Below are 8,137 nucleotides of genomic sequence, written 5' to 3'. Positions count from 1 at the left end.
TTCCCCCAGGCTCAAACTGAAAACTTGAGAAGAGAAGTTCAGCAACACAGCACTGAATTTCCCTTTTTTTCTGGCACCACTAGACATATTTGCTACTGGTGCTGAGTTTAAGTATCATGCTTAGTCTGGATATTTTCTCCACTAGTGGCAGTGAAATATCAGAAAATAAACTTTTTCCCTGAAAAGCAAGTTGCTAGCTGAAATCTGTGTGAATATTCTTGGAAACCCTATGGTTATTTATAGGAAACGAATCTGCCTTAAACCAATCTAAACCCACTTTTATTCTGTTTTGAATTTACATTGACATATAATGTGATATACCTAAGCAAAAGGCTAATTTATGCACTTGGTTACACTCTTGAAGTCCCATGGTGAAATGGCTGGCAAAACTGACTCAGAACCATTATTTTAATGGGTTGGGAGCTGGGATTATCAATCTGTAGACCTACTCCGTTAAAATTCAACCTGCAGCTCCTGAGCTACAAGTAGCATGTCACAGCCCTGTGCGTTTCACACTCTCTTCTGGTTTGCATTATTGCACAACAGCTTGGTGTGATGATGATAATGGTGTTGATACAGACAGACTAACGTAGGCAGATGGATTAAGGCTGATCTACAGAATGATTTTGGTTGTCTATGGAACAGAACAAGATTTCTCAAACCAGTGACTGGAATGTCAGGTCAATTATTATTAAGTTTTACAATTAACAATAATTATTCTCCATGCAAAAAAGCTTTGTGAAGGCAGAGCTATGGCTGCCAGCTCATGTCAGCATTCTGAGTATATACCACCTTCCAAGAACACTAAAGAGTTAACGTTGCAATGAGCCACAGTCACAATATAGCAACCACCAGAGCAGAGACAACAGATGCTTAAACTTGAACAGAAACAAAACAATCAATTTTTTTTGTGTGTGGCAAACCTCACCCCCTCAAAGCTTTGAAGGCCTCCTAAATCTATAAGGAATTTGGAGCCCATATGCCAAAAACTTTAGGAGGCACCCTGGGGTCCTCACCACACCCTAACAAGCTCACCACTTCCTAAAGGAGCCACAATTAGATTGCCAGCCTGTCCGAAAGAGGAAACATAGGCAAGTCAGCTTTGAACCAGGCAGATGAAGGTATTGATGACTGGGGCTGAGATATACATTGTATTACAGTAGAACCTCAGAATTAGGAACACCTCAGGAATGGAGGTTATTCATAAGCCTGAAATGTTTGTAACTCTGAACAAAATATTATGGTTCTTTCAAAAGTTTACAACTGAACATTGACTTAATTCAGCTTTGAAACTTTCCCATGTAAAAGAAAAATACTGCTTTTAACCATCTTAATTTAAATGAAACAAGCACAAAAATAGTTTCCTTACCTGTCAAATCTTTTTCTAAACTTTCCCTTTATTTTTTTGTAGTGCTATTGGCATCAGTTGGGTACAGAGTGGTCAGATGGCTTCAATGATTACTCAGGTTAGTAAGGAGGTTAGCCAGAAGGAAGGAAGGAATTACTATCTACAATTCCCCATAGCACTGCAACTTCAGTGGACAGAGATGGAGAGAACCTACCCAGTTAGGCCCAGATCCTCAAAAGTATGTAGGTGCCTAACTCCCATTAATGGGAGTTAGGCACCTAAATGCCCAGGAGGATCTGGACCCTAATAACCATGAATGAAAACTTGGCCCTTGTTTTGCCATTGACTTCAATGGAGCCAGGATTTGACCACATGATTTCCAGAAACTGCTGTTAATGGGAAGCCTACACAAAGGGTGTGTCTTACAATATGTTTGTTCTAAAAGTGGCTGGTCTTCAAATAGAAATGCAATAGGCACAATTCAAAATCAGCCTGTGACACATGTTTGTGAAATTGTATGTGTGAAGGAGAAATGTCTTTGACTCGTGATGTCTCAAGGGGTATTTGCAAACAGGCATTGGCGTTGTTTTTATTCCTATCATTGAGTGCCTAGCTATTGAGAAATCCTAGGGCTCTCTGGGCTTGTCTACACAGTGCCAGCAAGGTGCACTAGAGGAGTACTAAGTTCACATTTATGTAATCCCGTTTCAGACCTCCTTTGAAAGGAGGTAAAGGATTACACAGCTGAACCCACCACTGGAATATGTGATTTATAAGAATACTTCAGCTACAAGAACACACTTCCAGAGAACTGATTCTTGGCAATAGTCTTAATCAGGTTCTCTCCCTCCCCTGCATTTAACAAACACTCTAAAATTGGAGACATCCATTTTTATTTAAAAAAAAAATTCTTCAGATTTAATTTGGTCTTTATGGTCTCTTTCTCACAGTATGTCAGGCAAGGTTAAACTATTTGTACTGAAACCAATGCAGAATTCTAGTCTTTTTTTAGTCTACATTGTTAGCTTAATGTGCTGATGTGGTAGGAGAGAAGCAAAGTGAAGGTACAAGAAGGCTGAAGGGCTACCTGCTTCCTACTGCACTTTCTACTGAAAGAATTCTCTGAGCTGTAAGAACACTTTTTTATTGCCACGGTGAGGACATTCTTAAGAGTGGTGAACACTACAGAAATCCTGAATGTTATTTTCTGCCACTGTAGAATTTTTACAAGGAAAGGACTGAGTTCATGGATGGTTACAATTTCACAGGCTATAAATGTGCATTCAAAACAATAACACATTGGCGAAAATAGTCTAAGCACTGTGATCACTGACTGCTTATTCCCTTTATATGTAGCATGTAACAAAAAAGATGGGTCTCGTGAATTTTTGCAATATGTCATTTTCTTAAAAAACCTTAATCAGAGAAAACATGCCAAAATACAGTACCATCTTTATTGCAGAATGTAGCAACCATGTTTCTTGATAGTCAATTCAATATTTTTGTTCAAGTTTAAATTGATTGCTTGGGAAATGAATGATAAACATTTTTTTAAATTGAAATCTAAGGCAGCTGGATGCTTAACAGGAAAGCTGAGTATGTAACTAGTAATACTTGAGAGGTTCTCCAAAATCTTGAAAGCTTCCAAAATATGATGATTATAAATTTTTACAAGTTTTAGATAATTATGCATGACATTTAATAGAAATCTTCCAAAGTGGCTGGCTGGAGCTTATCTGAGCTCAAATGAAATTAACCATTAAAAGTAAATTTCATATGCAAACCTGCATTGTTTTGTGAAACTGTTATTACAACTATAATTTTACAAAGCTGATAAAACTCTAACTAATATAAACAGTGAGAAGTCATCTGTCTTTTTAGTCAGAAGATTTAACATTTTTTTAAAATTTTCTTTGACTTCTCTTGCCTCAGTAAAATTGCTGTCTTTGATGCAAATACTTATTTGCTTTGACACAATTTTCTTACATCAGAGCCTTAACCACATCAAATAACGTTTGTGTAATCACAGCATTTTAATATGGAAGAGTTTTGCTTGATATTTGATAATAAGGGATCTAAACCTGCTCCCACTAAAGTTAAGAGCAAAATTCCCATTCAGTTCAGTGTGGTGCAGGATGAGGGCCTACGTGAATGGGTTACATAGTGGATATGATCAAACAAAGAGATCAAAAGAATTTTATCTATCCTGCATGCTTTATTCCAGCTAAATTCCCATTGGGTAAATTGAATCTGAGGTGTCTTCATAATAAAAATAATACTTTATCCTCACATAGTGCCTGTTATCTAATGACCTCGAAGTGCTTCACAAATACTAACGACACACAGAACTCAAAAATAGCTGATTAGATTTTGCTGGTTTTTATTTACTTTGAGCAGAGACCAACTATGGAAAATTTAATCCTGAAAGGAATATGTTTGAGAAAATTCTTAGCAACCGAAAAGGGGAGTTGTAATAGAACAATCTAAAATATTGCAGTCAATGCCACCCCTCATATATAATATTGCGCTATGGCAAACTCTAAATCTAATTACACAATGTAAAATCAGCGGGAAAGTTAAACAATCCAATTATAGTCTTCTTTCAGAAGGTTTATTATCTTAGTCTTTTTAATATCAGCAAAAAAAGGAAATGCTAACACATGGAAAATGTAGGAGTAAAAACAATGGTAGTTGCTTATTAAAGGAATTTTGAGTGGGAATTATTAAATGATGGCCAGTAATGGAATATCATTAATAAATTGCTTTGAGAGTTATAACTACAAAACATTAATGTAAAAATGTTGGCTAATAATGTGTCTGTTCTAGTTTTAGGATGTGATCCTGAAACCCATCACTGATGTGATGAGAACTGTCCTTACATGAGTAGTCCAATTGAAGTAATTGTTTGCATCCTTTTCTATTGCAAAGATACATAAACAAATGTGCTGGTGCACTGCTAAACTAACTTTACAGAAAATTGGTTTAGGCCTAACAATAGCAGCAGCAATAGTGGGAAGTCACTCTGCTCAACGTGATAAAGTTACACCTTTAAACCTTCATTGGGGCTTAGTCCCAATCCTGCAAAGTCTCATGCATATGCTTAACTTTAGATGTTGTGAGTTCTCCCATTGATTGTAATGAGTCTACTCATAGGGTGAGATTCTGAGAGCCACATCACAGAACTCACATCCCAGGGAAAGGGGGAGTTAAGGTGTCGGTTAGCCACTTTTGCTTCCTCATGATCTTGGGCTTTTTGGTAAGGCTCCCAGTGTAACTTAGGTCCCCACATCTGTCTTTCTAAGACCCAACAGACTTCTTGGGCTGTCCTATGGGCCTCAGCACTGCCTGGAATCTCTGCAGCACTACATACAGCAGCTCCACAATGCTACTCCCACCCAACCATATGTCCCTCCCCCCCGCCCCAGCAAAACCCCTATTCAGAGCTTGTGAGGGTGTCCCCAGAAGGCAATATTATGTCTGTCTGTCTTCCCGCACCAGGAAAATACTTCACCTGCTGGAACTAGGTCATTTAGGACCCCTTTCACTCTGACCCATTTACCTACCATAAAATGGCTGGAGCAGGCATAAGGATCTCAGCCACAGTGTATAATATTGTGCACATGCTTAAGTCTTTTCAGAATGAAGTCTGTAACTAGGAGCCTTTAAGTATAACATTGTTAATCATGGATAATGTTTATATATTTATTAAAAATGCATTGGTAAGAGTCATTTTTTGTACTCCTCATTGTATCATCCTATTACCTATTTTTCTTTCCCATTCGAATAAAAAAAGGTTAAAAGATGGAAAACCGGGAGCAGCTGATCTTTATAATAGAGGATTTGATCAAATAAATCTTCTCCTTTAGTTTAACTTATATTGAAATCTAATATCATGATACATTTTGCCAATTTTATTGGATGTTTATTCCAGGATCTGCTATCTTAGAACCCAACAACATTGCACTGTGGAGTAAATTAAAGCTACAATCCTACAAACATTTCTGTCCATTCCTAACTTCAAGCTTGTGAGAATTCCACTGACTTTAATCGGACTACTCAGATCTTTAAAGAAGAACATGCGTGTAAGTGCTTACAGGATCAGGGCCTATGTGTGAAGTATGTTGGCACAGTTCCCCAGTGTACCGTGTGTTGGGATGGTGCTAAGTTATTATGAATTATTGTGGCTGATATGAATAAGTGTGGTAAGCATGAGTTTGGTATGGGTTGTTACGTCTGAATTAGCTAGAAGATTCTGGGAGCAGGGTTCTCTTAGTATTAGATCAATAATGCTGACATTTACTGGAAGTGCACTTGAATGGTTAATAAAGGCTCTGTGTGTGTGTATGTTTCAACATCAAACTTTGGAATATATCAACCAGGGGACTAGGTCACCAAAGTAAAGAAGATGTAAAATCATGCGATCAGTGGGCTTGGTACAGGCTGACCTGGGTCAAAATGACCCTCTGGATGGCATCACATTAAGAGATGATTGAGGAGAGGGTAAATGTTGATTGAGCTTTGGTCTGTGTCTATTTTGCAGCCTCCCTTCTAAAATATTAATTAGAGAAAACCAGTAATGAACACGCACAGGGCATGTAAATGCTAAATGAAGTAAATTAGTTAGTTAGTTCCCCAATTAATATCTGAAGAGGTCCATGATGCTGTGAGACAGAAGGCCTCAGGTAACCAAGACCCTGCTGTGAGGGACCTTTGCGAGATTCTAAAACCAGAAGGCCTTGGGGTAACCAAGACCCTGCTTTGGGGGATGTTTGACAGACCAAGTACCTGAAAGGGGAAAGAAGAGAAGAAAAGTCCCCATCTAGAATTGGTAGCTATGCCTGCTTTGTTTGCCAGTCAGGATACTGTGTAAGGTCAACATACAGGGCTGAGGATTTAGGCTTGGGGAATTGAGGCTTATTAGAGTGTTGTGTATTTTGTAACCTTTACTGCTTGTGTGATTCTTTCTCAAATAAATTACTATGTATTAAGCACGTTGTTCCCGAATCTTCACTGGTACCGCTAATTATCCACCCTGTTGTGGGCCATTAAAGATCCATGTCAACACCATGGAGGTACAAATATGAGTGTTAAATATTTAGAGTCTTATGATATCCTTCTGTTATGTCATACTATGCACAATGGAGTCGAAAGACAACCATATAGCTGGTAAGAGCACTTAAGCTGTATCATCCCTCTATTAATAGTGACCAGAAGTCCTCACCATTTATCATATTATATGGTCACTACATGGTATAAAGCAATCTATGGTCTGATCACTGGGGTGGTTGACCATCAGGTATGTGCTGTTTATTCCTCTGTTTTAAAGATCAGAACTTGTTCTGCAAAGTAACTGTTGGCTTAGGCAGTTTTAGCTCTTCCTCTGTGATTTTCCCATACCAGTTACACCATCCATGGAAAAAAAAGGTCAGTGTGCTTGGGGCTTGGGAGAAAAGGGAAATGTCTCTCTTTTTCCAAGGAATCTGGAGCATGCATAGAAGACCTCACTCCCTGCCATTTCAGCACTGTCTCAGTCTCCCATCTCAGTCCATAAAGAAAGCATGTGGCAGATTTTCCTGCTTCTCAGAGGATGGGACATTTTTGAATAAGTACTCCCCTCCATGCCTTTTTATGCACAAAGGCCATAATATTTTGGGGGGAGATATTAAGGCCTAGTTTTTCATCTGTATTATGTCATCTGCGAGCCTGGGAAAAATGACCTTTCAAATTCCTGACCAGAACTTTGGAACAACCAAAGAAGAAATGTCTCAGAGATAATTCATCCCAATGAGCCCCATGCGATCCAGGACAGGAGTTCGGGAGGTTAATCACAGCTGTGTGAATACCAGTGCAATACAGACACGGTGACTAAAATTCATGGTTGTTTCAATATTGTGTATCAAAGTCTTGATTTAAGGAGCTTGCAGTAATTCAAAACACAGCAGCTACTGGTCTTAATGAATAGGTTGTAGCTTGTGGCTTAAATTCTGCCCTCAGGTGTATAAACAGAAGTCCCAGTAATTTTAATGGGAGTTTGGCACGTTTTAGCAAATTGTGGGGAGTTTTCCTTCACATTTCAGTTCCATTACATTTGTTCTGTTGCCTTGAATAGTTGGAAATCTGGATATTTTGCCAAGAAGATGAAAACCCTTATACTCTAGGTAATGTAATACAGCATCCTGTATATCTGTAAAATAGCAGGCAGGCTGCAGTCATCATAAATCCAATCCATATAATCTCTAATTCCCTTGAGGGGACATATGTGTAAAGACAAAGCCTAAAAGAAAAAGTTCCTAGTCATGTTTCACAGTTAGGTTTATCATTTTTTAGTGGGTAGTCTTAAGGTTTAAGAGAGGGCCCTAAATTAACTAAACCAATTTTGACATTTTAATACCATCTTTTATATAGTGGGATATAGCCAACTCCAATCTGATACTGCAGTTCTAACCATATTTCATTTAGTCAGCTTCACAACTGAAAGCTTTATAAGTGTCAAATTAAAAAAAAAAAGAAGAAGAAAGGAATTAGGAGCTACCCTGCTGTTTGTGTTCAATGAGATTGGGGACATGAAAACCACAGCCTGAGTACTCTGCAAATAAAAACTGTATCAAGCTTAAAGTGTGATTGTCCCAAAACAAAGGTCAAACTTGGTTCCACTTTGTAGTGTAGATGAGTCTTTACTTTGTCTCTGAACTCTGCTAAAGCTTTGGACAATCCCTTGACAGAGAAGTATGCAGAGGATAGTAGCTAGAAAGAGGTTTTAAAGAGAGAACTGCAGGTACAGAAAGTGGT

General features: G+C 38.3%; 1 long non-coding RNA gene across 1 annotated transcript in view; it reads left to right on the top strand.

Moving 5' to 3' along the window:
• The window catches only part of LOC123363394, a 7,697-nt gene extending 2,342 nt beyond the window's left edge, over positions 1 to 5,355 (top strand). Inside the window, exons 2-3 of the long non-coding RNA XR_006576741.1 lie at positions 1,412 to 1,466; positions 5,280 to 5,355. This is a non-coding gene — a long non-coding RNA (uncharacterized LOC123363394). The remainder of the gene's footprint in view (positions 1 to 1,411; positions 1,467 to 5,279) is intronic.
• Positions 5,356 to 8,137: the final 2,782 nt, after the last annotated feature.

This window comes from Mauremys mutica, chromosome 2 (assembly GCF_020497125.1).
Source record: "Mauremys mutica isolate MM-2020 ecotype Southern chromosome 2, ASM2049712v1, whole genome shotgun sequence".
NCBI classification, from domain to species: domain Eukaryota; kingdom Metazoa; phylum Chordata; order Testudines; family Geoemydidae; genus Mauremys; species Mauremys mutica.
This window is presented reverse-complemented; position numbering and strand designations above follow the sequence as displayed.